Source organism: Perognathus longimembris, chromosome 1 (assembly GCF_023159225.1).
Source record: "Perognathus longimembris pacificus isolate PPM17 chromosome 1, ASM2315922v1, whole genome shotgun sequence".
Classification (NCBI taxonomy): Eukaryota; Metazoa; Chordata; class Mammalia; order Rodentia; family Heteromyidae; genus Perognathus; species Perognathus longimembris.
The window spans coordinates 99,740,874-99,758,692 of NC_063161.1; the positions used below are offsets into that span (position 1 = coordinate 99,740,874).

The following is a 17,819-nucleotide window of genomic DNA, read 5'->3' on the forward strand; positions in this document are numbered from 1 at the left end:
CCATGTGTTCTCTATTAGTGTGTTTGTGTCCTCCTGCCACCCCCCTCAACATGGCATCCCACTGGAGTTTATCAAAATATGATTTCTCCATTTTATAATCTGAAAATTGTTTGATAGCAAAATTGTTTTTCTAACCGACCACGTGGTTCTAAAATATTGGACAAAAAATGTCATTTACTATTGGAATTCCGAGTCTACTGCTGAAATTCATTTTTACATGCTGTAAAAACTATGTGCACAGTGTGTATGTGTGTTCCATGTGTGTATGTATGTGTAAACGTCATTTGTTGGTATGTCCATCTAGCTATATATCTGTGCTAAAACTCATCACATCTATTATGGCAAGTATTTGGTCAGTTCTTGACAAGGTACAGGTAAGCTCTAGTCCCCTTGGTCTCCTTGTTGTTTTAATTGGAAATCAGAAGGGCTTTTGTGGCAAAGACTCCTTGGATTGCAGTTCAAAGCCAGCCCGGGCTGAAAATCTCTCTCAAACTCCATCTCCCAATTAATCAGCGAAGAGCCAGGCTGGAAGCTTGGCTGAAGAGACTTATCTCTTACCAGCCAAATGCTGGAAGTGGAGCTCAAGTGGTAGAGTACTAGCCTCGAGCAGAAGTGCTCAGGGACAGTGCCCAGGCCCTGAGTTCAAATCCTGTGAATGACAACAAGGGCAAGCCATCCCAGCAACAAGCACCTAGACCACTGGGACTCAGCCAGTTCCAGGAACAAGTATCATGGAGTGGAGTAAGAGGAAAATGATCACATCCAAAATGGAGTCACTTTGTCTCGCCCTTTCAAAATTAATCAGAGCCGGGGGATCAAGAGATAGTAGCTTGTCCACCTAATGTTCAAACCTGAGTGTAAGAACTGTCCAAGTCATCCAATTTTTAATTTTGTGCCCTAAACCCTTCCTTTTGCTTTATTATTTTTTATTTTTTTTTGCCCAGCCCCTGCCTCATGAGACTTTTTCCAGGCTTCATTCAAGGACTGGCATCTACCACCAAGGGACCCTGCTGCTCGCCTTCTCCAGGAGGGGCCACATTTCTGGCTTTTACCCTTAATGCCGACGCCCCTTGCCAGCAGGAAGCAGCCAGAGAGAGTCTTTGTCCTTTTTCATAACTATTAAAAGGCTGGAATGTTACCTCCTCTCCCTGAGGGCTCCATGTAGCTGCCCCCACCTTATTAAGTCTCCACCCAGTTACCTGGGTAACCTGCAGACCTGGAGGCAGTTACCTCCCCTTTCCCTGAGGTCACATCCTAATCCACCTGGCCACACCCCTTGCCCCTGCCCTAGATATAAGGCAGGGCTGGGTGGGGGTCGCTCTCTCTTCTCTCTCCCTTCTCTCCAGCCATGGATCATCTTGGCCACAGGCCAGCAGTTCGGTAATAAACTTTCTTTCCTGCCTGAATACCACGTGGCATTCTCTTTTACCGGCTACCTACTTTAAAAACCTAACAATCCTTTCATTGGTGCCAAAACCCGAATAGGTTCTCTAGTGGATTTGCTCCCCCATTTCTGGGGAGTCCAAGCTGCCCCTGGGACCTATTCAGAGGACCACCGAGGTATCTTTCTCCTGACTGAGCGCTCTACTTCCATCCACCACAACAATGTCAGATTTGAACCTCCAACCAGGGTGAGTGACCATTAACTGAGGGCTTGGATCTGATTTTCCATAAGGTCATAGGGCCTAGGACTCTGGGACTCACCAAAATCTTGGCACCAAGTTCTGAGCCCCACTCCCAGGGACCATAATTCACCAGGCTAGGTCAAGGGAATCAGCAATTGCAGGTGATGGCTCCAATTAGCTGTTTATTCCCTCACAGTTGACTCCATTTTACTGAACAGAGCCCCACCGGGATGCTGGTGGGTAACTCTAGTTCAGCTCCACTGGTCACTCATCAAGGATGGGGACAGTCTAAAGTGCTTCAGGAAAGCTGCTCAACTTTGAACCCAGTCTTAAGCCTCATTCAATCAAATTTGGCCCCAAATTTGGAACTCCACATGGCCCCTTCATGGGACACTGGACCCTTGATATTTTACAAGGCTTACATAACTTCTATGAGCGCTTGGGCAGATGGAATTCTCTCTCTCTCTCTCTCTCTCTCTCTCATCTCTCTCTAAACTCTGCCTGCCTGCCTGTGATTTAGGATGGGCTGGTACCAGCTTCCAAAAGTACCAATGTTTGTTTAACATCTGTTTTGAAAAATACAAAGGAAAGTTTTCTGTTCTTTCTTTTTTTTTTTTTTTTTGCCAGTCCTGGGCCTTGAACTCAGGGCCTGAGCACTGTCCCTGGCTTCTTTTTGCTCAAGGCTAGCACTCTGCCACTTGAGCCACAGTGCCACTTCTGGCCATTTTCTGTATATGTGGTGCTGAGGAATGGAACCCAGGGCTTCATGTATAGGAGGCAAGCACTCTTGCCACTAGGCCATATTCCCAGTTTTCTGTTCTTGTTATTGATGTTTGTTAAGCTTGGAGATTCTGTTAAATTCTGCTTGTTGTTGGCTAAATCCTAAGTTTTCTCTAGCATTGACCATGTGGTGGAAAATAGAATTGGTTTTAACAAGAGCCATCTTGGTTCCATCAAGGTTCCCAAAACTCTTGGAGGTGGAGTCCCCACCCCTCCCCAGGTAATGGGCGTGCCAAATTCCTAGAGGCAGGGTGGGGATATGGATACTCAAGCTCCCTGTAACCCTGCTCCCACCCTGAACTCTGTAACTGGCGCTTTGCAATTCAAATACTCGAAGGTGAAAGTGTCTTGCTGTGACCCTGTTAAGGCTCTGACCAGCTCTGCCACCATTACGCCATGTCACATGTCTGTGTTCTGCTCATGTCCTGTCTCCCATGACCCTCTCTGGTCATAGCATCCCACTTCAGCTCCCCATTGGAGCTGAATTGGTTTCTCAAAATATGGTTTCTCTGTTTCCTCGCCGTAGAATCTGTGAAAATTTTTGTTTAATGGAACATCTGCTTTGAAAGACACAAAGGAAGGTTTTCCGTTCTTATTATTGATGTTTGTTAAGCTTGGAAAAGTTTTTGTTTTCTAACTGACCACGTGGTTCTAAAATATGAGCAAAATAATGTCATTTTGCCACCGGAATTCAAGAAAACTTACATGGCCAATTAAAAAAAAAAATCTAAGCACGCCCCAAAGCTTGTGCACAAGTGTCTGTCGGTCTGTCTGTCTGTAAAATATGTAAAAACTGGCATCATGGTTTCAAAATTACTTGCTTTGACTACTATTTTAACTTACTTTAACCCTTGTGTTAAATTGATCCTTGCAGACTGTGGATGGAGTCACAGCAAACAGCCTGGAGGCAATCCTGACTCAAATCACCAGACTCCAAGCAAAAGGAAAAAACCCAGGTTTTAAACCCAAACTGATCATGTTTGGGTACAAGCAAATGTGTATGAGAAAAATTCCAAAAGGTTCAAATATGCAGCACATGATATAAGTACATTGATGTAAAACCAGCATGTTATTCTTTATGTCCATCTATGCTAAAAGTCAAGTGTACATATGATCCCAACAATTCTTTGGTATAGACTAAGATTTTCTTTTCTGTGCTCTCATAAACTCTTTAAGATCAAGGGACCAGAGTCATTTTGGAATGAGTGTGCAAATGTGGTTGTTGACCTTGATTTTCCTAACCCTGGATTGATATTTTGCTTTATAGGATGCAGTTAGTAGTGAGTCAGGATGCAGGTCAACATTTATGCTAGCTGCGTGGACTGTGGCGGTCCATGGCTACAGGAAGCTGCCTCCACAATCTGTTCTCAAACTGCCTGGTTTCACTACTGGTGATTCCTTATTCTGTCTCTCTTGCATGGGAGACTGCTCAGGAAACGAAGTACATTCTGTACCCTCCTCAGCAAGGGTGTCTCCCTGCACCTGTCCAGCCTAGCCGTATCTAGGAATCACTGGTGGTGCTCCAGTGAAGATTTTGACAAGCCTAGCGTGATCCTGCGCCAGCTCTGCCTGCCTCAAGTAGTTCAGTTCTGAAAGAGTCAGTGCTGTGTATACTTCCAAGATTAGAGTTGGGTTTATAGCATGCCTCTCTTGACAGAGTTGCAGCTGAGACTTCAAGTGTATAGTAAGTTAAGACACATGTCTGTGAGTCTTACTGTAAGGTTAAGAGAATCAGAGTTATGTTTGGTGGCCACAGGATTGCATTGGGGTAGCATTGGTGTCTTCCCCCTTCATGTCTCAGAAACTGCGGTGGCCACTGCAGAGAGCAGACTTGGTTGTTGGCCTTTGGTCTGTGTGAATTTTGTGACTGGGACAAGGTTTGAACATGAAGACCAACTTTGAATTATAGATCTTTTTTTTTTTTTTAAGTTGTCACCTGCTTAAACCATTAGGGCACCAGCCTGCAAAAGCCAGAGTATTCAGAGTAAGCAACCAGGGGATACTGGGAGATTTCAAATATCTTTAACCAGTCTGTGTAGAAATTTGCAGGCAACCCAGCAGGAGGTGTGACAATCTATCCAAGGGTCTCTGAGAGATGCCACTACAGCCTTGCCCAGATCCAACCCATCTCTCCTGCCTGCCTCCATCACACATGACTAATAAAGCCTGCTGATTCGGGATGGAAGACACAGCCACTTTGAATCCACTGAAGCTGAGACTTACATTGTCCTGACCCATTACCCTTTTATTGTTCATTTGTGTTCTCTTCCACCTGCTGGTAATGTTAAATGATATGATTTGGTTTTTATGCTATTTTGCAGTTAGATGTATTTTGGTGAATAGCAAAAAGATGCCAAGTTTGGATACTTGGCACAATGCTAGTGGTTAAATAGCCCAAGGAGCTTTAAAGTGCTAATCAGTTGTTATTTGAAGACTCCTAACACCTCTACTGAGTTTTGTCATTGCAGAAATCTGGCAAGTATTTGTTAGTCAATTCTCAACAAGTTACAGGTAAGCTCTACTTGTATTGTTCTCCTGTTGCTTTAATTGGAAATAAAAAGGGCTTTTATGGCTAAGACTCCTTCGATTTCAGTTCAAAGCCAGCCTGGGCAGAAAAAAAAATCCTCTAAAACTCCATCTCCCAATTAACCAGCAAAAAGCCAGACTGGAAGCTTGGCTCAAGAAACTCATATCATGGTAACCAGCCAAATGCTGGAAGAAGCACTGTGGTAAAGCACTAGCCTCAAGCAGAAGTGCTCAGGGACAGTGCCCAGGTAGTAAGTTCAAACCCCATGAATGCCAACTGGGACAAGCTATCTAAGCAATGAACACCTGGACCTTCAGGACAAAGTCAATCTTGACGAGGAACCATGGAGAGGAGTAAGAGGAGATGAAGTCTCATCTTAAATGGAGTCAATTTAAACTTGCCCTTTCAAAATTAATCAGAGCTGGGAGATCAAGAGGAATAGTTGTTTACCCACCTAATGCCTATGTGTATATATATATTTCCCCCCCCCCAAATATCCCTAAACACTCCCTTTCTGCCCCCAGTTATTTCTCCTTCCTTGTAATGGGCCACAATTGGGTTTATGCTCCAAATGGAATTTTTCTGGCTCGTGGCCAGGGTGTGTTCTCCCATGTCGTTCATGTTAACTGGTCCTGTGAACTAACTCGTCAGCCTTTTGCCTGACCTTTCCAAAAGTCTCTTTTAACAGGATAACATCCCTCACTGAGGACACCACCTGGGAACTTGCAGTTCAAGGCCATCCTCTTACTACAGGCAACTGGAGGCTTCACTTACACTGCTCTGTCCAGTGCAGATCTGGATCCTGAAGGCTCCAGCCCCAGCAGGAGGTGGCTAGAGGAGACCATGATACTCATGGCTCTGATAACCATTCTCATGGAAATGATGAGGACCTTTACCAACCAAACTGTCAAGCAAATACTTCTTGGATGGTACCCAGCGAAATGACGAATCAGGGACCCCTGACTATTTTGCCCCTTTACAGCAGAAAGTAGCTCCAGAAGAAACCACCTCCACCCATACTCCCCACCTAAGACCCCTCCCCAGTTATTAATAAACAACAAATGGGGGAATGTTAGCATTTCCCCTGCCTCAGGTCTTCAGCTCCTCCCATTAACCCCCAGATCCACCCATACCTAATGGGCCACTCTTACTCACTATTAAGACCTACCTACTTCCCCTTTAGCCCCAGAGAGAACTTGCCACCTGGATAAGGTACAGCTGCCATGTTTCTCACTCTCCCGTGGGAGATATAGCCCCAGTAATAAACCTCCTAATGAACCTTCTTCTCCTATCTGTGACTATCTCTGCATAGTCCCCTGGCTGGGACATATCTTTTCACCTACAACCATTTCTCTGGTAAGTAAGGGTTAAAGCACAGTGGCCAGCCAGAGGCTGGAGCCAGTCTGTCAACAACAGAATGAGAAAACAAAAGAAGTCTTCTGAGTTCCCTTAAGAAAAATAATCTCCTTTCTTCAAGCTCCCAGTTCCTCATTTGTAATGAGAATGGGCCCCTGTTCAGATACTCTCTCAGCTCTTTTGTGATGTTGATCCCTAAGTCAGAGAACAAATGAGGACTCTTAGGTTTCTGTGTCTGGAGATGAGCAATAGCCTGGGTAAATACCATGTTTCATGAGGAGCCAGCATAGGAAGTCTCTGAATGCAAGGAAAGGTGTGCTTTACAGCCTCATGTAGCCTCGTCAGGTGTCTATTAAGGAAGCTGAAAGGTACTCATTCTGAGAATCCAGATTTTCTGTTGGCCCAGCGGATTGGTTAAGAAATTGCCATTCATTAGTTCTTTATCCATTTCTCTAGTTTCCTTCACAAATCTTGCAAAGGTTTGATTTCCCCAGGGAACCCAGCCACTGACAGTGACAGAGGATCATATTTGCAATGGCCTTTCAAGAGTGTTTTAGATTAGAAGTGACCACAATGGATGGGCCTTACAAGCCACAGGCAATTGACCCTCTGCATTTAAGAATCTCACTTGAGTCCAGATTGTGAATGCTTCGTAGCCTATCTTTATCTGTGCCTTCTTTCATCTGTCCCTATCCTTCATGACTCTGTTCATCTGATCATTAATTTATTAACTATTTGCTTCATTCATGTTCTTCTTGAAAAGTCATTCAATCAGTAGTCAATTAATAATTGCCGATGAGCTGGGGAGTTGTGACATTTGGAGGAAATATCACTCAAAGCATGTTTTTCTTGGTAGGGTGGGTATAAAATCATAGTTATACATATCAGTTTTGAACTAAAGTGAAAAGGAACATATGACTAAGAAAACTAGTAATTTTAAAGAACTAAGGCATTAAGTAATTTGCTCAAGGTCCCCAAAAGTAGTAAGTTTGGTATTCAAACTCCAGCCTTTTAGGTTCACCTATTTTTCCATGACTTCCTGTTCGAAAGGATGAGCAGCTACTTACTAAATGCTTTCTCTCTGCCTCTAAGGTCCCCCGAAGGCACCACATCCTTGCACATTTCCACCCTAGGATTGTTCCCTGTGACTCAATCAATTTCCACAGTCTTAACATCTTCACCTGCTGGCCCCATCATCTTTATGGCCTACAGGAATGTCATTATATGGTCCTGATTGAACATTTTTCTACATTTCACATTCAGGATAACTTGGTTCCTTGGGAAATCATGAGAAGGAGACCTCTTCACAATTTAGTGAGTTTAATATACTCACCACTTGGTAGATTGTAGCATTAGATGTGCACATCTCCAAAGCTGCTCTCTCTATAGTTAGAAGGACTGAGTTCTTGAGTGGCTTGGGAATGGCAGCAGAAGCCTTCACATAACATAAGAAACAGTCCATAGCATCAAGAAGCAGAACTGGATGCAGCCAGCAGTAGCTCTGTGTATAACCAGACTGGGCAGACAAATTTCTTCAAGACTAAATGGCAGAGTATTTATTCATAGGCCAGCATTCACTAGAATAGCTTCTAGGTGATGAGATTTTAATTGATCTTCTCAATTGAAATTGGGGTTTGTTCTGCTCCCTTTAACCTTGCCAGATGTTGCTTCATGACTAACATGAGCATGTAATAAAAATTTCTCATGTCTTATCTTTTATGAACTCACATATTGTTGAGCTTGCATATTTGGCTTGTGAAAAACTTAGCTTCAGTTAGGGTTATGTCAATATTTTACTACATGAATAACCAAAACTTTGTACAAGTGTATATCCTTATTTGTCATATCCTCAGTTTTCTCAATTATGGTAAAACCATAGATAGCAGATGCACACAGCTCCTTCAGGATGGTTTCTTGGCCATGTTTGTTCCTAGGTCCCTTGGGAAAATGTGCCATCTGCCTTGATTCAGCACTGGGCTTTGCTTCTCTTAAGTCAGTTCCCCATGAATCCTTTTTTGACAGCATTTCTCATTATATTCAAAGTATTGCTGGAATTTTTAATATAAAACCTACCATTGAGACAAAAAAATTATATAGTTAAGTAGTTAAGAGAATGTGACAGTAGGGAAGATGAGTTTCAATGAACTACATTAGAGTAAACATGAAAGTACCATAAGTTTGTAAGAATATTAAAAAAATAAAGTACAGGAGTTGGGGATGTAGCTCACTCAGAGTGCTTGCCAAGATGTATGAGACTCAATTTTCAAGCCTTAAAACCCCCCAAATAATTAAATGAATGAATGGAAAGAATGTAATTGGTAAGTATAATTATTTTTGTCTGAAAATTTATTTTCAGTGAATTCTGAAATCTATTTTTCTTACTCTTTTTGTTGTAAATTTTCCCATTAGTGGCATAAAACTATCAGAATTTATCATCCTTAAGTAGAAAACAAGTGACTACACTAGATAAAGCCTGAATTTTTCTAGTAAAAATACAAATTCTTACCTTTCGAGTCAGAGATAATGGATTGTACTACTAGAGGGAGAGATGAAATCAGATGTTTTCAAAGTTGCACCAAGAGATTTAATTCAAATTATTGCAGGGGAAATCTAAAACCAGTCACAAAGTTAGTAATATAAAATGTGTACTGAGAACAAAGTATATTACTTACTGCAATTGGATAAATTATTATAAAACTTAATAGCTTAAGACAATGTATAGTTATTATCCCATAATTTCTGTGGGTCAGTAATTCAGGAGCAGCTTATGTAGACATCTCCTGAGGCTACAGGAGATGGGTCCTGAGATTGCAGTCACCTGAAAGTTTGATTGGAGCTACAGGATCAGCTTCCCAGTTGGCTCACACACAGTCATGTTCACAGAAAACCTCTCTCCTCTGCTCGCTGGAGAAACTGTTCCCTGACACATAGAGGTCTCCATGGGGCTACTTGCATGTTCTTACAACATGGCGGCTAGACTCCACAAGAGCAAGTGATGAGAACCGGAGGAGAGTCATAATGCTTTTTAGTCACCTAACCTTAAGTTTCCCACCATTTCAGCCCTGTTCTATTTTACAGTGACAAGACCCTTTGAAGACAGGGTATCAAAAAATTAGTAGACATATTGCAAATCCATCACATAATGCAAGTTATATTATCTAGAACCTAACATCTGGGTTGGATAACATTGTATAGTATTATACTATATTCAAGGTGATCAAAGACTATGTATACTGTTAATGACATTTTGCTTTAAAGTTTCACCAAACATTTGGCATATAAGCACACACACACACACACACACACTTAAGTGCAGTATTAGCAATAAGTATGAAATGACGTTCTCCATTCATTAAAAATTTGTGTGACATCACATTTTGTCAGAATGGTTTATACCCATAATGTAGATTGTTTTGTAATAAATAGCAAATGCCATGCCAGTTTTGCGTGCATAGAGGGTAGGTGTCACTTTTCCTTAAATTCCCACTCATAAAGTGCTTTATTCACAGAATATAGTTAATGTCCAATTATAATACTTGTACTATTCTTTCAGTTTTGAAGGAAATAATGACATTTTAAATTCAACCAAATTGTAATCTTTGCACTTTTTTATTCTTGTTTGGCCAAAAAAAAAAACCCCAAAAACCACCAAAAACAGCCATGTAAAACAATGCTTTTCCAAAGCAAGAGCATTTGCTGTCAAAGTGATGTTACATGAATTTTTATTAAATAATTACTTGGATTAGAACATTGTGTTGAAGTCAGCCTGTGGGTGATTTACTCAAATAATGTAATTCAGATTGAAAGCACAGGGGTTTTGACTGAAGGATCTGCAACCGGGGTGCCTGGTTCAAAGCCACTCTAGACTTTGATCAGCTCTGATGACTGTAAGCAAAGCACTCAAGCTCCTCATGGCTCAATTTCACCATCAGTGAAACATGTTATGAATATTGCCTGGGGGGGTCTAAGAATTTCTTGAGCCTAATCCTTATGTCTGTATGAAATATTTTCCTTCCTGATACTTATCCTCAAGGTGCTAAAACATCTTATGATTTTTTTTGCCAACAGTACATTAATTTTTTAATGACCTAAAGGAATACATACACACACACACACACACACACACACACACACACACACACACATATATAACTGAATAAATTTTAAATCTGCACTCACACACTGCCATAGAATTACAAAGAAATGCTTAAAAACTGAGCCCAATACAATCAAATAATGACTCTGGAATCCTTCACTCATTCACTTTCAATATACCACTCAAAATTCAGATTTGTATCAATACACTCACCAATATAAAATTATAAAGGACTACTGCAATTAGTTACTTCCATCAGAGTCTGTCCCTAATGTCTAGCTTACATCTTACTCTCAAGTTTAATGTTTATATTCACAAGATCTGTTTACAATGAAGTGGAGTCTGTCTTTAGCAATAACAGAAAATAGTTTTTTAAATGACCATATAGGAAAAGTAGCCTGTAGGTTTAGCTCTTTATCAATGACCTAGATATGGGTTGTTTGATGAGCTATTTTAGCATTTCCCTCTCTCAGGTATCAAATAACTAGGATTTCTAATTCCAAAATATTAGGCTTTTAAATTTAACAGCAATGAATCTAGTTTTACTTCTTATAAAATTTGGGTTTCTTTTAAGAAACACCTAGTTTACAAAAGCAAAGTTTTTTTCTGTCCTTGCTGCAATAGAAGATACACTAAACACAATCTAATTATCAGGGTTCAAAGACAACACACACCACAAGCCATAGAAATTGAGAAGCAGGAGAGACTGCTTCACAAGAAGAATGGCACCAAATGCTGGACGGAAGTTATTAGCGATCAGAATGGGACGTTGGAGGATGAGAGGAACTCTTCACTGGATGGACAGCTTTTCATGCAAGGAAGCAGTGTACACGATAGTATGACAGAGGGAGGTTTGAGGATTATCGAAGACAGTGATGACAATATTTTGACAAGTGATTGCTTAAGGGCTGTCAGTGAGGTCTATCAAACATTTGGTGACAAAACTTGTCTTAATCAAGTATATTTTCTAAATACAGTAAACACACGCATGCACACACACACATACACACAACTTCGTAGAAAGAGTTGAAGAAATAAAGTACTCAGAAACAGCTTGAAGTGGGACAAAGCTTATTTCTTTGCCTTCCATACATGAGTTTGCTGCTCTATATCACCAAGATACACATTTCTACCCTTCTGAAAAACAATCCATGAAGGATGTCTTTCTCTGTCAAAATGAGAAACCTTTCTTTGTGTAATAAAAAGTGGCACAAGAAAATCATTAGTTAAATTGTCATGGTGTTGTTTTTGCTAGGAAAAGGCAGATTTACAAGCCTTCACTTTGTATATTTATGAGTGTGATGGGAAAGACAACTGAAGTGGCTATATATCTCCATGACTTTGAGTAAAATTCAAAAGTCATTGCAGTGGTTTGGGGCTAACAGAATGCAATGCTTGCTATTCAAGAAAAGTCAGCAAAGGTCTTGCTTAGTCACCTCCTCTATTGAAAGCTCATCATTCCCTTAATGAATTTTGTGGAGAGAGAAAATACCTGCTCCTATATGAAAAGGAGTTCTCTTCCTTTGTCTTTCAATACTGGCCTGTATTTTTTCTGTAAAGAGAAAGTCTTGACTGGATCATTTTATTGCTGTAGGAAAATACATGCTTTTATTGATGCAGGATTAACACTAAAGTCACCAAACCCTCTGGTGCCCATTGCATACCACCCAGGTCCTTCCCATGCTTTCACAAGAAAAGAAAATGATTGGAAGAAAGGTAGAAGCAGATAAAAAAAAATACTCTTCCCCATATGATATCCCAGAGCAGGAAGAGGGATCCAGACATAAAGTACATGTAGGTGGCAGTTTACAGAAGAAAGACATCAAGCTGAATCCAGCTTGTAGGTGGTGGGGTGGGAAGAGAGACAGAGATGGAGAGGGAGAAAGAGAGAGAGAGAGAGAGTGATGGACAGACAGGCAGACAAAGACAGAGAGACAATTTTTAAGGTTAGTTTATTGAAGATACCCTGAAAACACCAAAGTGACAGATAATTGAGACTGGAAGAATTTCATAAGAGTTGTGACTTTAGTTTCATGTTGATTCCAACCCTACTGACTCATTTGCCTCCTCTGTGTGTGTGTCTGTGTCTCTGTGTCTGCCTCTCTCTCTCTCTCAGCATTCCATAGAAGCTGCAATGATGCTTTCTTATTCAGATGAACCCATAAGGTAGAAAGAATATAGAACCATCATTAGACAACATATTTCAACAATATTCTCAAATATGAATATGAATGGAAAACTATCCCTGACTCAATGAAGTAGAGAAAGCTTTCTCCAAATGATCTCCATGAGACTGCAAAATTAGCAGAAGCAGCTATGAAGGGGAGGGGAGAGGCAACGCAGAATTGAAAAGGAAGGGCTGAATAAAGAGCCAAGTGCAAAATACGATCCTACTACTCCATAGGCAGGAACACAGAATCCAACTGAAAATTGACCCCTTAAACAAAACACAAACAACAACATACAAAAAAACCTGAGAAGTGTGACTCCTGAAGAAATTATGAAGTCTGTGAACCATCTAGCAAAGAATTAGGACTTCCAGCATAGTAGGAATTAGAAATGAAATCTTAATTTGGCTTCTGGAGTCCTCTCCCCCATCCCATGGTAGTAGGTAAGTTCCATATTCTTTATACCATACCAGGGCCAGTTCTGCCTGTAAATCTCACTTCTGTATCTACAGAGCTTGCTGTTAGCCTTTCTCCTTCCATAACATAAACTGACAAACAAGGACTCACAGATAAGTCATCTAAACTTTCAGAATGAATGAAAAGATCAAACCGAACTAATACAAAATCTGAGCGGAAATAGACATAATATAGGAACAAAATATAACTTCAAAGGGAAAACAACACTCAATTTTCTTTAGAGATTTAAGGCAATATTGCACCTTGAAACCAAGAACTTTGCCTATGCAAAGAAGAAAAATTGAACAACCAGAGAATAAGAACTAGTTCTTTTTTTTTTTTTTTACCGAGAACTGAAGAGAAACAAGAGTCTTTCAATTGAAATATTTACCTTAGCTATATATTTTCATTCAACTTTTCTCTGTCCTCTCTCTCCACTATATAAATTATACAGATTAAATCCTTGATTCCAATGGGTGAAAATACAGAAAATATCTAAAGCAGAAAAAAGTTAGATTAAAACCAGTAATATTTTCTCTAGGAAAAGATACGTGTGATTGGGCAGGAGTAGGGAGGTCGTTTTGTTATATTTTCTGTTTGAAGCTGTTTCAGTTTTCAAAATTCAGGCTGTGTTTTACCTTGGGTTGTAATAATTTAAGCGTGAATCATGGACTAAGCAACTGCTAAGAAAAATACCTAATAAAAATTTCAAAGGAAATGAAGAAAAACCTAAAGACACTATTCTGTACTGGACTTGTCTGTCTTGGGGCTTGAACTCAGGGCCTGGGCACTGTCCCTGAACCTTTTTGTTTAAGGCTAGAGTGCTACCACTTTGAGCTACAGAACCATTTCTATTTTCCTGATGGTTACTTGGAGATAAGAGTCTCTCAGACTTTCCTGCCCAGGCTGGCTCTAAACCATGATCCCTCTTGAGTAGCTAGGCACCTGGCTTGCACTGGACTCTTAATGCAGCTGTTGGGTCAGCTATTTGCCTCACTTTATGCACTCAAAAGCCTAGGGTCTCCTCCTCTGCTATCTGATATCAAGATCCATTTAATTTTTGACATCATCTTCTCTGCCAGCTTAGAGGCAACAGAAAACCAGGTGTTGTTAAATACTCCCAAGTATCTACCATGTTTCATCCTTGGCACTTATGAGCAGTGGTGGAGAGGTCTTAGATCACTGGAGATGTCACTTTGGAAAAAGATTCTGGAATCCCCACCTCTTCTCTTACATCCCAGCTCTGGGAGCAAGCAATGTTGTCCCACATTCTGTGAGTGGCTCTGCACAATAGGAATGGGGCCAGTTGATCATGGACTGAAACCTCCAAACTGTGTACCAAAACAAACCTTTTATGACAGCAATGCAAAGCTGACTAACACACATTTATTATCTGTTATCTATTATAATATCTATTTTTCAACCATCACATAAGGTCCCTGTTAGTCCCACTTGAATGAATTCAAAAGAGCAAGGAATCACATCAACATTCAAACTGGGATCTTGTTCTGTTTTGCAGGCCTATGTTCTTCCAGTTTATTTAACATACCTTCTTGTCTAGTCAGTGTGTTCTTAGGTAATTGTCTCCTACTCCATCCCCATTGGAATAGACAAGAGAGTAAATATGGAGGGAAGTCTTATGTTTAAATAAGGATTTGAATACTAGGAAGAATGACCCTTACACGATTATCAGATTAAACTACAGAGATTTGGGAACTCGTCTCAGAATTTTAGCTTGAATAAGCAGCAGGGAGATCTCCGGATCAACAGTGTATGATGAGCTAGTGGCCTTGCTCTTTCTCAGTGCATAATCAGCTAGCACTCACACTCTCTAAAACTGGATAAAAGAAATAAACAAAAGATTTGACATATTGAGTTCATATGTATAAGAAATTCAAAATCAAGACTCAAAACTTCTATCTGCAGCACGAAACAATTAAAACGGAGCCAAAACCAAATTGAAGTTGCCAAATGGACTTGAAATCTTAATGGTGCCCACTTAATAAACACAGCATCAACTGCCCCAAATACAGGACTAAGAAGCTGATGTTTAGTATTTAAGGTAGCCAAGTTGATAGACTGAACTATCCTAGATAGCTTTTCTTACCAATGCTTGTCCTTTAAGAAATACCAAAAGTAATTAGTTTGATGACCTGGAAAATCACTGTTAAAATCCCTACAACATTTGGCTCAAAGAATACTAGAAAACCTTTACTCCTGATAAATTCTAATTTACAACTGCTAGCCCATGCATTTCTCCTTCTAGCAAAACAAATGAATCTGTAGTCATGTTTAGGAATATTTTATAAGGTATCAAGCTCTGAGAAAAGTTTTATTTCATAGGTATTGAAGCTTTTAAATAACATGGATGAGATTGTGAAAAATCACCTGCTAGTTGGCTGGTAAATCAATTTGAAATATCTAGAAACACAAGTTACTGATGAATTGAAAAGCTGTTTTATCTACCCTATCAGGCAAAAGAAGTATCTTTTTATATTTCTTACAGGACATCCTTCTTAATTTTAATCTTACCCTGGCTAGGAAGCTTATCTTCTTAAAATTACTTTTAGAAGAGACCTTAGATTAACAAAGAAAGCCTGTGTTTATGCTGGTATGCAGAAATGACTGAGCATGTCCTGGGAAAATTGGTAGAGCATCCTGAAAAAGTCTACTCACTTGAGGGTCTGAGAAGGCTTCAGATGAAACTCATCTACAAAGAAGAATAGGGATATCTAAGTTTGCCCCAAGGTTAGTGATGTAAACACCTCTTCTTATTTTGATTTGTGTCAGGAGACATGGGAGGTTGACATAGGGTCTTACTATGGTTGCCTCCAGCTCATCATTATCTTTCCTTGGCCAACCAAAGGCTGAGGGACAAAGAGGTGTGTGGGGGGGGAGGGGTGATATTTCACTAAATACAAAATAAAATATGAGGGACAGAGATCTCTTTAACAGAGTGACTTTTCCAGCATACAATGATTGTTAAATCACATTTTGCTTCAAGTGGTCCTAATGAGCTGAGAAGTAGGAGAAGCCATAGTCACTGGAAACTAGGAAGAAGCTAAAGAGGGTGTAGACCTTTGCAGCAGAGACCTCACCTGGGTTGTGTTGGATGATGCAGAAATATTGTTACTTTAGATGACATTAACAATAGTCAGCAAGAAACAGATACTTATGGATAAGGAAAGATGGTGACAGAAGTCAGAAAGCTAAAGGTAGTTCTCAAGGACATGTATTTCTTGCTGGAGGTTCCCACAGTACTTAGAGGAGGGAGGCTAAGTTTTCATTACATCAGATTGGGAATTATCCATAGAAATACCATTTAGTCCTAGCTACTATATTTGAATTTGATTTGATCCTGTAGGTTGATGTAGTTATGACTCTAACAAATTAAAATTCCTATGTATTTTTTTACCCAACTTTCTCTTCCCTCACCTTGTACTTGTACTATTTATATTTTTAACTTCAAAGATGACATTTTTTTCCTTGAAATTGTATCCTGATTTGATTTACAACTATCAGAATTATGAGCTGCTTCAGCCATTTATATGCTATCCTTTCCAGTTTTGTACTGTATGCGAATTACAGGAGTATGCTTTAATATGACATCATGTAAACTAATTTTTTTTCTTTTTACTGGTACTGGAGTTTGGCCTCAGGACACTGAAGTTGCTATGTAAGAGCTCTATCACATAACCTACCCCTAAGGCCTAATATAAATTATTAATTGTACAGATTAGAATCATATAGAATTGTATAAATTGTACAGATTAGAATCACGAGTGCATATTTCTGAAATATCATTAGGGAAAAACTTGAGCAAAGGCACTGTATTTGCTGTCTATTGCTGCTGTGACAAATTACCACCAACTTAGTGGTTTAACACGATGCAAATGTAGAAGGCCTTTGGTCATCCAAGGAGACCACCACTGAGGAAAAACTGTCAATGCCCAGGATATACCAAACTCAGCACTAGACAACAGATGTTCGATTCATATCTTCTCATCACACCACACCCAGCCTTTACTACAGATATGCTCTCAACAACTCTAAACTTCTCATTTTATCATTCAAAGTCAGTACGTTAAATTTATCTGCTTTTTGGGGGCACCATTGACTTTTGCAGGAAGCAGATTTTCACAAAATTAGGGCAAAGAAACACTCAGCAGATCATGCAAACAAAACATGACTAATCTTAACACAGGACTGACTGGAGGTTTTTCTGCATGAACTGAACCATTTTGTAGTTTTCCATGGAAAACTCTTTCATTTACATCGTTTTTCTGCTTCAGCTCCTCCCTCTCTTTTTAAATTTCTATTAAATTATTTTTGTTGTTGTTGGTCATGCGGCTTGAAATCCCATCTTTTGCTCAAAGCTAGTGACTGAGCCACAGTGTCACTTCCAGTTTTCTGATGGTTAATTGGAGAGAAAAGTCTCATGGATTTTCCTGCCCAGCCTGGCTTTGAACCATGATCCTCAGATTTCAACCCACTGAGTGGCTAGGATTTCAGCCTGAGCCACCAGCGCCTGGCCCCTCTCTTTTATTTTCCATCTTTGGCTCCTCTAAATACATGTATCACTCCCTATGCCCCCCCTCCAAGGTTCTATCCTCTTTTCCTTGTGTGGGGGCTTTCTCCAAGATCTTGCCTCTTCTTCTTTCACACAGTTTCCAACCTGTATCTTGCAGGCTAACTATTCTCCTTTGACCTGATCCTCAAACATTTGAATTTCTAACTCCCTGAAACTTTCCTGTTATTTGGGATTGTTCTGTGGGGTGTGGGGTGTGTGTGTGTGTGTGTGTGTGTGTGTG

The 17,819-nt window shown here is 40.2% G+C and overlaps 1 long non-coding RNA gene across 1 annotated transcript; it reads right to left on the minus strand.

Moving 5' to 3' along the window:
- Positions 1–564: 564 nt before the first annotated feature.
- Positions 565–5,352, minus strand: LOC125355452. The gene is made up of 4 exons (XR_007211662.1): positions 5,195–5,352; positions 3,371–3,375; positions 986–991; positions 565–636 (listed from the first exon to the last, which is right to left on the minus strand). It is a non-coding gene; the product is annotated as an uncharacterized LOC125355452 (long non-coding RNA).
- Between the last annotated feature and the right edge of the window lie 12,467 nt (positions 5,353–17,819).